The sequence below is a fragment of the Corvus brachyrhynchos genome, unplaced genomic scaffold, assembly GCF_000691975.1.
Source record: "Corvus brachyrhynchos isolate BGI_N302 unplaced genomic scaffold, ASM69197v1 scaffold279, whole genome shotgun sequence".
Lineage (NCBI taxonomy): Eukaryota > Metazoa > Chordata > Aves > Passeriformes > Corvidae > Corvus > Corvus brachyrhynchos.
Window position 1 is genome coordinate 2,926,751 of NW_008246060.1, and position 12,097 is coordinate 2,938,847.

The following is a 12,097-nucleotide window of genomic DNA, read 5'->3' on the forward strand; positions in this document are numbered from 1 at the left end:
ATGATGAAATAGTATAGTTATTTCCCATCAAACAGGCTCTTCAGCAATATGGCTGTTCCAGAAAATGCTTTTCAAATGGAACATCTTGAGCTGTTGACCCCACAAAGTAATACATGCATACAATAGAATTACTTCCTGTCTATTTAAAACTCGTGTGTAACAGTGTGGGTGGGTCTGGTTATGCTGTTCTCCACCATAATGACAAGTTATCCAAAGCAATTTGTTGCCTGGCCTAAATTTTGCAAAAGTACCTGGTCTTTAAAACCTTTTGAGATAGGGTGATATTTGCACCTGACATGTCTACAAGTAACTTAGATCAGGTTATTGATTGGTCTTGTATACGTTGCTTTCCAGTGGGAGGATGAGATGGAGAGGCCAATCCATTACTGCAGCCATCTACCACTGGAAAGCAATAGCACTAATGATACAGGTTTTCAATAGCTGATTTATATTATCCTGCAGTCAACAAGAACTCATGATTTTGTCACTGTACTGTTTAAAGCAACACTCCCAAAGGCTGGCAGGCACCAAATCTGACCCACTATATCACAGCTGCTGTGTTACAAGCTGCAGAAAACTGAACAAAACCCTACCAGTCCTCCAGAGTATGGTCTGGACAAGCTCTTTGCTCACTGAGCGGCAGGGCCTGTGAGCCCCCAGTTCGTATGAGGCTCATTCGAGGGAATGATTCCTGTTAAGATTTGCTTTAGCTGCTCCCTGGCATTGTGCCACCCAGGGGAGAGGATGAAGGAGTTACAGTCCTTTCTCTGGGCAAATATTGCACTTAGAATCTCAGTGACCCACTGCTAGTTTGGTGGTGATTAATGAGAAATATGTGTTGGTGGCTATAAATGAGAGGCTCTTACCCTCTTCTTCCTTCTTGTGATACGAGTACTTTGGGCAGCACAGAACAAGTGTGTGCAGAATCCAGCATGGAGCAGAGCTCCTGAGGGAGAGAGCAGCAGCAGCTAGGAGCTGAGTTTGCTGGAGAAAGCTTTTGATGAACCATGTAAGAGCTGGCCTGGGCAGTCAGTGGGCACAGCCCCATTGTCTCTTTGGGTCGTGTTTGAACATGGCAACAGTCACATCAGCTCAGGGAGGCTGGGGTCTTGTTTTGGGAGGTGCTGGCAGTTCCCAGCAACACATGCATGAGGGAAAGGCTGTGTGGAGCAACGGGGCACTGAGATAGGGGAGTGGAGATGTTGTGTGGAGCTCTGCATGCTCAGATGGGCTGACCTGTAGGGACAAGCACTGTCTTTTTGGACTTGTACACACCCTGTTTTCACACAAACATTTCATGTAGATTTGTAAAATGCAATCGCTGCTGAGCATATTTTACACAGTCACAGTCTAGTGACTGAAGGATCCACTAATTAAGAAGCCTCTAATTAGGCTTTTAAATGATAAACTGTAATAGCTCTAGTGCAGCTGTTGTAAACTATAGAGTAAATTATATCCAGTTGAAAGAGGCTTTAATTACGTAATTATATAACATACTCTAAAGACTTTGAAAGATAAAAGAATTTTTAGTATCTGCAATTAAAGAAACCAAGAGAGTAACAATAGAGCTCTTAAACCAATGAAAGCAAGGAAATTCAAAGTTAATCTGAAAAGCTGTGCTGGTACTTTCTTTTATCCTCATGGTGTTCCAATTTTTGGAGGGTTGTTTTTGTTCTTTTTTGTTTTCATGATGGATGAGATAAAGAAGGATGGTCAACCAGGAGTTTATGTCCCCTGCTTTCATTTTTCTTGCTTTTATAGGTCCATGTACAGCATTAATGATACTCAGCAAACTTTCTGTGGCTTCATTTTGGCAGAAATCCGTAGCAGGAACACCCTTATCAGCCAGCTTGTATCCTTGCATTCTGATTTACAGAATGGTTGGTTCTTACACATGCTTTTTTGAAGTCAACAGGACCTCAGAAGTTGGTCGCATTTGACCCTTGGAGCCCATGTTTAGGCCACATCTATCCTGCGTGTTGTTGGTGCAGTGTTGGCAGCCATTCACCATGCTGGGCTTACCAAGTGAAGAAAAGGGTTGGATGTATCTGGGACAATTCAGCTATGTGGAGGTTGCACTCTGGGCTTCTTTTTTACAGGGCTTAGTCCTGCTGCACTGAAACGGAGGAGAGTTTAGCCCTTGCCCACACTGGGGCTGGGCCAGACTCCAGTCTGCCTTGCCTTTAGACACCAGCACAGTTCCTCTCACCCCAGCTCTGCCTGACGGTGCCTCCTTGGCAACCTCACCTGCTCTGTCTCGAAACTTGCATCTGCCCTCAGCCTCCCTTGCTTACCCAGCCCTGTCTGCTGCCTTTCCTTTGCCACCTCCAATCACAGCTGACACTGATGTGCTACAGGGAGCAAATGCCTCTTTACAGAGAAAAGGAAAGAAGTCTCTGATGTGCCATCCATTGCCTGGTGGCTCTGCTTCTCTGTTGCCAGTTCTTTTTGTTTCTTCAATTACTGCTCCTCAGGACAAGGGCTGTGCTTTTTGTGTCTGCGAGCTGCCACCACATAGAAGATACAGACAGTAGGCTGTGATGTGGAGAGAGCTCAGTTCCTATAGCTGTTCTTATGGACTGGCCTTCACAGCTGTAGGACCAAGCACCCCATGACAGCCAAACAAGTAGCGCTTTTTTGCTTATTCCAGCGACATTCAAGTATTTTCATCTGGAAATGCCACAGTGAGGGGAATAAGGAATACAGTTCTCATAGTTAATTTTTATGGCTGATTAATTAGCCCAAAGAGTATTAAATTGTGCTAATGTAGTTTGCCTCTCCGATGCTGTCTTTTGACTTCAATGGAACTAAATACATGCTTAAAGTTAACTACATGCCTAAGTGCTGTGGTGAATCGGGGCCTAGGGCATTAATTAGAACTTGGCTCAGATTTACTTTCAAGGCTTTTCCCCCCCTCTTTTTTTTTTCTTTTTTTACTCTTCAGCGCTCAGCAGTTTAATTGGTATGCAGATGTTCCCCTTTATTGCTGGCAGAGGCCTCTGTCACTGTTCTGAAGGTACTCAGACTTCAAGGCTGGTACAGGGGGCAGGAAGAAACCCCCCCTGAGGGCTTTCAGGCTTTGTGGGAAATAATGATGTATGAGACAGGGATTCCTTTGGAACCTGAAGGGAACATGACAGACAGAATAATATGGGAGGAAAACATTGTCTTCACAATTGAGACTGATGGTCTCATCTTGTCTCCTTGTTATTGTTACCAACCAGGACTGAGATGAGCTTTCTTATGAAGAACTTCATTTTGTGGCAGGTTCTGTATGTTGGACACACTGCGCTCAGTGGTAGCTTTCCATCCAAAGTACAGATATTGACAGGCTCTGAGGAACCCTTTGAGGTGGTGGTTTAGCTTAAAACCTAAAATTCCTTCCCAGCATTGAGATGCATTTTGTCAGGAATGACAGTTGCAATTTGATAATCTTTTACCACTTTGCCTGCCTATCTGAAGCCACTAGCTGGAGGGGAGAAACCCAGGGTTGTTGGGCACAGGAGTGTCAGCTTTATGAATCAGCTTTTCTCACAGTTTATTAATTTCACTTTCCAGTTTTCAAGAGACAATTGATTTGTACGGTTCTGTGTAGGATGGAGCAAAGCTGGAACTAAAGCAGGAGTGCAAGTTGACAGCAATGCAATAGCTCTAATTGACAGATACCAAAGGCACTATTTAAAGCAGCATCTCCTCTGATGTTTAGGTTAAAAATGACCCTCAATTTGTCCTCAGGTTGCCATGTCCAAAAAGAAGTGTTTTTATGTATACTCATTTCAAATGGATTGGCCAAAATATCAAGTGCTCGTTTTCTATACTTGTATTTTCAAGTTAGATGATTCAAACTCCTGTTGTGCAAGGTACTGGAAGATGGCTGTTTCTTAACTCCTCCAGAGTAAAAGCTGTCTTTCAGGGGATGATTTGCACATGTGAGATTTATGTTAGTATTTTTTGGCACCCACAGTTTGCATTCCAGCTAATGGGAGGCAGAAGGACTAATACACATGCTGTATGTTGTGGGTGCAAAATCGCAAATAGAAATTACACCAGTGTGGGAAGGGCTACGAAAATGTACCTTCTTGGATGTGAGCAGAGCAGGTTAGGAAACATCATCTTCCTTTTACAATTGTCTGTTACTCTTTACATTTCTGGAGAACTGGGATCTTGCTGTTAATCTTACAAAAATAGATGCTGTGGTGAAGCCTCAGGCACGAATAAAATTGGATGTTAATCTTAAAGCAGATTTTTTACAGCTATGCACTCAGAGCAGTGAATCCAAATGATTTTGGAAACTCTGCAGTTTTTACTTATTTAGATCAAAATGCTGTGGCGAAAAAGGTCAGTGGCACAGGTACATATTGTAACATTTGGGGCTCCTGAAAGTTGAGCAGATAAGCACAGCAAACATTAGACATCTCTGACTTGACACAAATAATAGGCAAAGCTGAAAAAAGCCTGCTGACAAGAGGAGTGGGTGTTGGTGGGTGACTTGCTGCAGTTTTAGAGCTGTTAAGTGTAGGTTTTTTAGCATTTTCATTATTTAAAAGTGGAGTGGTAGTTTCTTCACTCCCTCTGAAAAGTTACTAATTTACTCTGAAATACAGGGTAAGCCACAATGATTTAACAGATTTGTAACGTGCTTTAGAGTGATTTTAAGTAAGACATCCTCCTCTCTAAGCTTCCCACTGTCTCAGCTCTGCCCTCACTCCTTTCTCTGTGTACATCACCAAAATGCAAAGCAGGGGCTGCCCCATGTGTGACTTTCATCTATAGCCTGTGTCAGCTGGAGTGCCTGGGTGGCTCTGACCACTGGTGCTCATGCACATTTGCCTCACTGCCACAGTTCAGAAAGACTGACATTAAGAGGCTGAGCTAGCTATGTTTGGATATCGGGAATAGCATCCTAGACTGTGGAGTGGTTCAAAAGCTGCTGCTCTGCAGGTACTGCTGCAGGTGGACAGCCCTTTCTTGGAGGAGCCCTGACATACGGAGCCTGCCTTTTTGCCTAATGCATGGAAAGTACCTAGAGGAGCATGGCTAAGGGCCATGATTAAGGGCCCCAGGATGTCCCTGGGATACAGGCAGCATTAATTAATCTGCAGTCCTCCGTGTCTGATTCTGAGAAGGCAGCTGAGTTGTGTTCCCAAGGGGCTGTCCAAGAAGGCAGGCAGCCTGCAGGGATGGAAAGTGCTCAGGGCATTTTCTTCTGTTATCAAGCTGAAAGGGTCTCAGCTGTGCCATGTCCACAGCTGTGCTGAGTAGCCATGCCTATGGCAGGATGCTTCAGCTGCAGGCCTTTTCATGGATGATATTTAAATCGGATGGAGCCTCGTTGAGAGGGAGCTGGCTCTGCATTTATTCAGAGAGATCTCTAGTGGTTTGTGGTAAGGAATTGGGACCTGGGGCTGAAGCCACAAACTCCAGGACCAAACCACAGAATTTATACAGCTGCCATGGCCTGCCCATTTGCCTTCCCTGATGTCATCACACAGCTTTTGTGCTTCTGTCTGCTCTAGACATTGTTGGTGGAAGGAAGAATCTGTTTTGTTCAATACAGTAGTGATGTCTAGTTCAGTGTAATTTTATTAGCTGCTTATGATCTATTGCTATTCAGTGTATCCATGGGTTTGTTTAGTATCAACAGCCAAGGGTAGAAATACTTGAATAGAAAGCTAGGTGGAAATGCTGAGTTTCTGGAGGACTCCAGGATTTCTTTTTCTCTTCTTTGTTTCCCTGTTCTAGGAGGTGTGAAGAACACTTGTCCATTCATAACTGAAACTATTCAAGATGCACCGGCCTGAAAGGCCACTATAAGTTTCTTTGCACTCTGGTGTGGTAAAAGTCTTGTCTCCTAGCAAACATTATGGATGAAAGCTTTTGTCACAAGGAGAGATGGTAAATTTGTATACTCAACTTCTATTTGGAAGAATATTTTGATGTGAAACCTTTGTTATTCCAGAGGCTTGAGCCAACTGCTTTTGATCTGGGAGCTTACAGAATGGGTAAGTATAGCCGTATTGGGCTGGGTAGATGTCACCCTCAGGGATTTGTGCATGGATCTCTCCTTGGTCTGAACTGGAGAAGGGCCAGAGTATGTTCACTTTCACTTTCTGTCACTGAGAAAAATGAATGTTGTTCTATATAAGCTATAATTTCTTCCTAAGTAGATGATGACTAAAGAAGGCCTGAACTGAGTATAGATAATCTTATATTTACTTGAAATGAATGTAGCTCCTAACTCTTATTTTAGCACCAATCTGGGAACACTACTGTGAACAGATTTACCATGTCTGCCTCTTCCTTACCTTGGCATTCTGGCATTTATGCACTCACTGCACTGATAGTGCATGTTCTTGCAGTGATACTTGGGAGTTAATGAAGCCCAAGTGTCTGAAAGGTGAGTAGGTAAAAGGTAGATACTTTCAGATCCAAACCTACCCTTTTGCGTGCTCCACAATCTTATTTTAATTCTTAAATATGGTTTCATTCTTCTGATACTAAGAGTCAGCACTGATTTCAGTATGTGAGTCATCAGGAGAGTTATTAACTATTTTCTAGTTGCATGGTCCGTTGTTGCAGCATGGAAAATATCTAACTTCAACCATGTGTTTTTAGACTAGATACTTACAGAAAGCCTTTTCTATGATTATAGAAGAGCAGATTTAATCTGGAAGTCATTGAGAGAAACCAATAAAGAACTTCCTTGATGTGATTTTTGGAGTTACTTGGTGGAATTGAATTGAATGTTTTCGGGTGTTGGACGTAAGGGCACTTGAAAGCTTAAAGAGGGTTAAATGTAGATGATAATGAAAATGTTATTGGTATTTATAGGTCAGTTGATAATGTCAACATATTAAAGTGATATGAAATATCTCCCTGATTTCATGGACAGTGCTGTACTCTACATAGTTTATTGTAATAACATGATCCTTGATATACATGGATGATAAATGTAGCTTTATAAAAATTTTTTTAGTTTTCATCCAATTGCCCTGAAATGCCATATCAAAAGTATGTTTATTACAAAACATATACAGTTGCTGTCTGCCAGTGTTATCTCTATGAAAGCAACCTAAGCTAAGAAAGCACATTTGGAAAAAACGTGCCAAGCAGAGGTGGTTGGGTTTTTTTTCTTTTGTTAGATTTTCTGGGAATATTCATTAATAGTTGGAGATGTGGTCTTTCAACTAAATTTCTTTCACCCAGATTTTATGCAAATTGCAAGATTCTTCAAGTGTAAAGTCATATGCCATGAGTATGGTATTTGCATTTCTTTTAATAAAAATAACTTTGGAATAGGTACTTTGTTTAGTGAATTGCCTTCTTTATTATTCATCACTGTGTAATATCTTTGTAAAACAACAGTAACTGGAAGGAAGAAAAATACTGGAAAGTGTTTCTTGGAGCTGGGTTTGGCAGAGGTCTACCTTTCTGGAAAAGAAATGCTGATTTTGGTTCTTTATTTTGCCCTGTCCTTTTTGTGCTGTTGTGTACTGGAATAAAAGAATAAAAGTGGGCACTAGATGAGCTGTGAATTCCCTTTGGACCAGACTTTGGGATTCACTGCTCTGACATGTATTTGGACCAGACTTTGGGATTCACTGCTCTGACATGTATTTTGGTGTTGCTTTATCCTGAGGGACTTTATTCACAAAATCTCGGAGCATATTCTTCCAATAAGATTTCACATCGTTTGATAAATGTTTGGATAAATTTCATACCATCTTATCAAAGCAGACAATAGTTCTTTCTTGAGGAACTGAGCTTAAGTGAAATGCTCATTTATATTGGTGGGTTGTAATTAAGAGTACAGATCCAAATCAGTGCTTTGTTATTCTGTTGCAGGAGTAGGTTGAATCAAGCCTCTGTCAAGAACCACTGCTGAAATACTGAATTAACATACCCAAGACCAGCACATCAGGAGTATAGTCTCCTACCAAGAATAGTGTGGATATAAACCTTGCTCACAGAAGCTCTGGAAGCACTCTGAGACTTGGATCGACACGGTGCATCCTCAGAAGGCAGGGATGTTTCTGCTGTCTGAGCACTGCACACTCTATGTTCATAACTGATGGAAATAATGCCCGGTTTTGGGGGAGCTTGGTGGTATGAGAGACAGTCACAGCAGCTCTAATAGGGTGGCTTATCGCTTTCTTGTGGAGCCAGGTACAGCTTCTGTCCTCTTTCGCACCCACAAATCTGGTATAATGTTAATTAGATTGTCATTAGGTTTCATTAGTGAAGCTCCATGAAACAAACAAAGGAAACATTCTATAGTCATGCTGAAACTTGGTATGTCATTTATACAAAGTGGGTGAGCAGAGATCAGCAGCTATGAAACACTGCTTTTCTAGAAATACGAAATATTCAGGTAAAATATCTAGGTAAAATCTAACAAAAATTTGATTACTGCATGATAAAATGGTGCCTCTTCCCTTCTAAATAGGTTTGATCATCTCCTTAATGCAAGCCCTGCACCTTCACCTAGATTCCTTCCCAGGCAGCTATAGTGGATCTGCTCACCAAGAGAATTTGTCCCACTGGATTCCTTTTTTTTTCTGTGCAGTTGAATGAAAAGCGTGTCTCTTTTGAAGAACAGCAACTGAAAGAAATATTGATGACTGCCAGGGCATCTACAGAAAAGGATAAGAAAATTACTCTACTACAACACTGAAGACAAAGGGGCTTTGTTAACTCTTTCTAGTAGGTTGTATATATTAATAGTAACAAGTAAAGTTTTGTATTTTTTCAGAGAAACACACAAGGCCTTGAATTGTATTGTTTTAATTGCAGCTAACTGAATGAATTAAGTGGAAAATCGCACACAGTACTTTGATTGTCTAATTCTCTGTATGTGAGGCTTTGGGAACAGTTTGTTATTATAAAAGAACAGCACTAACCAGAAATTAGCCAACATGTAATTGCTAGGCTGAGGGGCAGTTTGGGGAAAGCTGATACTTATTTATAAATTATTAAATAAAAGCACATAATATGAGGATCATCTCTCACTGCCTCCACACTTCATACATTACTCATCTTCCTAAATTTCATGGTTTTGTACTCCCTTAGTACATTGCTGCTTATAACCAGTGCAGGCATCAAAACCACCCACATCCAGGAAAGGAGATGCCTGTGCGTTTGTTAGGATGGCAGTTTTGGTTATGGGACTCATCATTATGAACCTTCAGTTCAAGGAAAGGAATCTTGACTAGACTTTAAAAAGTTGTTTTCAGTACCTAAAATACACCTGACCACCTGGGACTGTTCAGGTAGCTGAAACTCTGGCCCGTGTTTCCACTTGACTATGTACCTTTAGAGATTTACAGCCAGCCACTACCCTAAATAGAAGACTTAAGGGCAATTTTGGCATTAAATTTGACAGAGTTCTCAAAAAAGCATTGGTTATGTAATTCCCATCAGTTTTGGTAAGAATCAGGTATGTGGTTATCTCGTGTGGTTCTCACTGCTCACTAGTGCCTTACTACCATAGGAAACGGCGACTTTCAAGACAGAGAGGAGGTAGGTGATGGTTGGACTCATCAAGAAGGTAGAACAGTACTTCATCCTCAGTGTTTTTAGCCATTTCAGCTCTTCAGGAGGATGGAGCTGCCATTCGTTCCTTTAGCACAAATTTGAGGGCTTTCTTCTAGGAAAGCAAGGTCTATTTCATGGGACGCAGGAGCGGTTCCTCGTGTGCCATGTAACAAGGGTTTGGGTGATGTCTGGCCTCACAAGTGAGATGTGTGTCTTACAGACCAAGAGGCCCTTGGTGATCTGCAGCAGAGGGTCTGTGGATGGAAAGGTGTGCCAGCACCTGGGAAGTTGGCACTGCTGGACACATCTTTGGACTTGCTGAATTGCTCTATATGATGACATTTTTGCTGTACAAACAAACCCCACTATTAAACCACTTAAACACTGTTTATGCAACTTTAAAATGGTAGAGGCTTGGTTTTTATTACTTCATCTGCAGGCTTGTTGAAACTTACATGTCCGTGCTGAAGTGGTGTGAAGATTAAATTGCTAATCCTAGTTACCAACCTAGACTGTTGCACAGAAGGTACCTGAGAGGTGGAACTGGGCAGAATTTGGCTTTGCACAGCTTTTGCCAAGAGTTCTTTGGTATCCCTGTCACTGTTTTTTGAAGTCCAAAAATATTTCCCCCCACCTAACCTATTTTTCTGCAAGAGAACATAGCTGCATTTATAGAAGGTCTTGGCTTTTACAGTAAGTCTGGTTTGTATAGTTTCCTCTCTCTATGTATATTGTCTGCATAAGTACCAACAGTCATAATGAAAAACACAGTTTTGTTACAGGAATTTTTTAACAGTGGTTTTCAGTAATTTAGAAAACATTGGAGCTACTTCCAACAAATGAAAAAAAATCTAAACAAAGCAGCTTTGAAAATGTTGATGCACTTTGGCAAATAAATCTTTGGTTTTAACCCTGCTCTATTATTCTTTCTCTGATACTAAAACCAATATAAAGCACCACTGATTTCAACCAGCTCAACAGAAGATACCATATGGCTTTCATCCTGTTGTCCCCCTGTTTTGGGGGGCTAAATCTCGGCTGTGCTCTTGTGCAGCCTTTGGCTGGGTGTTCAGAGACAGCCTCTATTCAGCGCTTGTGTGCACTGTTAAAGCTGTCTTCACTGCACCTCTTTTTCCAGCATGACATGGGAAAGTTCCTGGGTTGAATTCTCCTCAATCACAAAACTCATATGGGAAGCACTCAAGATTTAAGGCCTCTCAAACCCTTGTGAGTTCACAGCATTTAAAGATAAGAGCACAGTATTGCCAAGAAATGTGTCTTGTTGAGGCCCACAATTAACTTTATCAAAAGAAGGAATCTTATTTTTGCCTGCTGCAGATAGAGGTTGCATCTCAAAGCAGCCTAAAGTTAAAGATAGATATAGCATCTGGTTCAGATCACGATATGATGAAAGATTCAGGTTAATTAGTATTTATTCTTAGTTGATAGTTATTCCTTTTGGCTTGAGCTAACAAGCAGGAGTTGGAGTCCCACAAAGTTGTGTTGCCTGGGATGAGAGATGAGTAAGGGAGATGATCTCTGGGGTGAAAATGTATTTAGGGATAGGAATGTCAGTAAGAAAGACTGGCCATTGCCTTGGACTCTGATAGCCTGAAGGGAGGATGCTCTGAGGGATGACTTGGTGCCAGCAGTGAGGATTGGATGTAGCCATGGACTGAGGCATCCCAGGGGACCATGGACAGGGGGAGGTGTCCCAGTTCCCTGCTCGATCCAGTGCCCTCACACCTCCATGCCCACACAACCCCTGTCCGCCACCTCTTGCCCTAACTGGGTGTTTTTGGCCACAGGGAGCAGCTGTGGAGAAGGTGACTTCCCAGAGCCCCTCCAAGGCTTTCAATTTCCCTTTCTTGCCACTGTTTTTGTGCAGCACCACACGGGCTCTACCAGCAGAAACACCACAGTGTAAGTGCAGTTGTTCATCTTAGATAGAGTTGTTTTTTTCCTGAGGTCTCCTAACTGTTTATGCAGCCAGGAGGAGCCCACCAGCTGGAGAGCAGTTTTCCATGCTTTTTCAGTTCCCATTTTTATACTTTATTTTTTTTTTACCCCTGTTACTGTTCTTTTGGCATTGAGACATTTCTAGCAGGATCTCCTATGTATCCGGGCAGAGTTCCTCTTTTCCATTAACCTCATGGACTGTTTTGTTCTCTCAGGCCCTCACAGAGAAGGTAATTTCTGTGTTGGTAGGAATTCTCTGACTTCGCAGGTTCCAGTGGCCTGGGCAAGGGCAGTCCCACAGTGGGCAGGCACTGGGCCTCCTGCCCCACAGCCACAGGGCTCCACTTTCCCTCTGTCTCACATGACAGTCTGGGTCCCCCCAGCAGGCAAGGCTGTTAGTATAGAGGGCTGTGGGGAGGCCACTCCTGTCCTGAGGGGCTGAGGTGATGGCAGAAGGGCTGTGGGTGTCTCTGGGCTGAGGCAATGGCAGGAGGGCTGTGGGTGTCTCTGGGCTGAGGTGATGGCGGGAGGGCTGTGGGTGTCTCTGGGTGTCTCTGGGCTGAGGCAATGGCGGGAGGGCTGTGGGTGTCTCTGGGTATCTCTG

General features: G+C 42.6%; 1 long non-coding RNA gene across 13 annotated transcripts in view; it reads left to right on the forward strand.

Annotated features, from left to right (window-relative positions):
• The window catches only part of LOC108449637, a 77,906-nt gene that overhangs the window by 60,434 nt on the left and 5,375 nt on the right, over nucleotides 1-12,097 (forward strand). For 8 of the 13 annotated variants that reach the window (XR_001865876.1, XR_001865879.1, XR_001865878.1 and 5 more), the window contains 2 exons: nucleotides 5,743-6,002; nucleotides 7,846-10,449. This is a non-coding gene — a long non-coding RNA (uncharacterized LOC108449637). Of the gene's footprint in view, nucleotides 1-5,742; nucleotides 6,003-6,250; nucleotides 6,398-7,845; nucleotides 10,450-12,097 lie in introns of those variants that run through there. The other 5 variants (XR_001865877.1, XR_001865881.1, XR_001865884.1 and 2 more) reach the window with 4 other exon arrangements.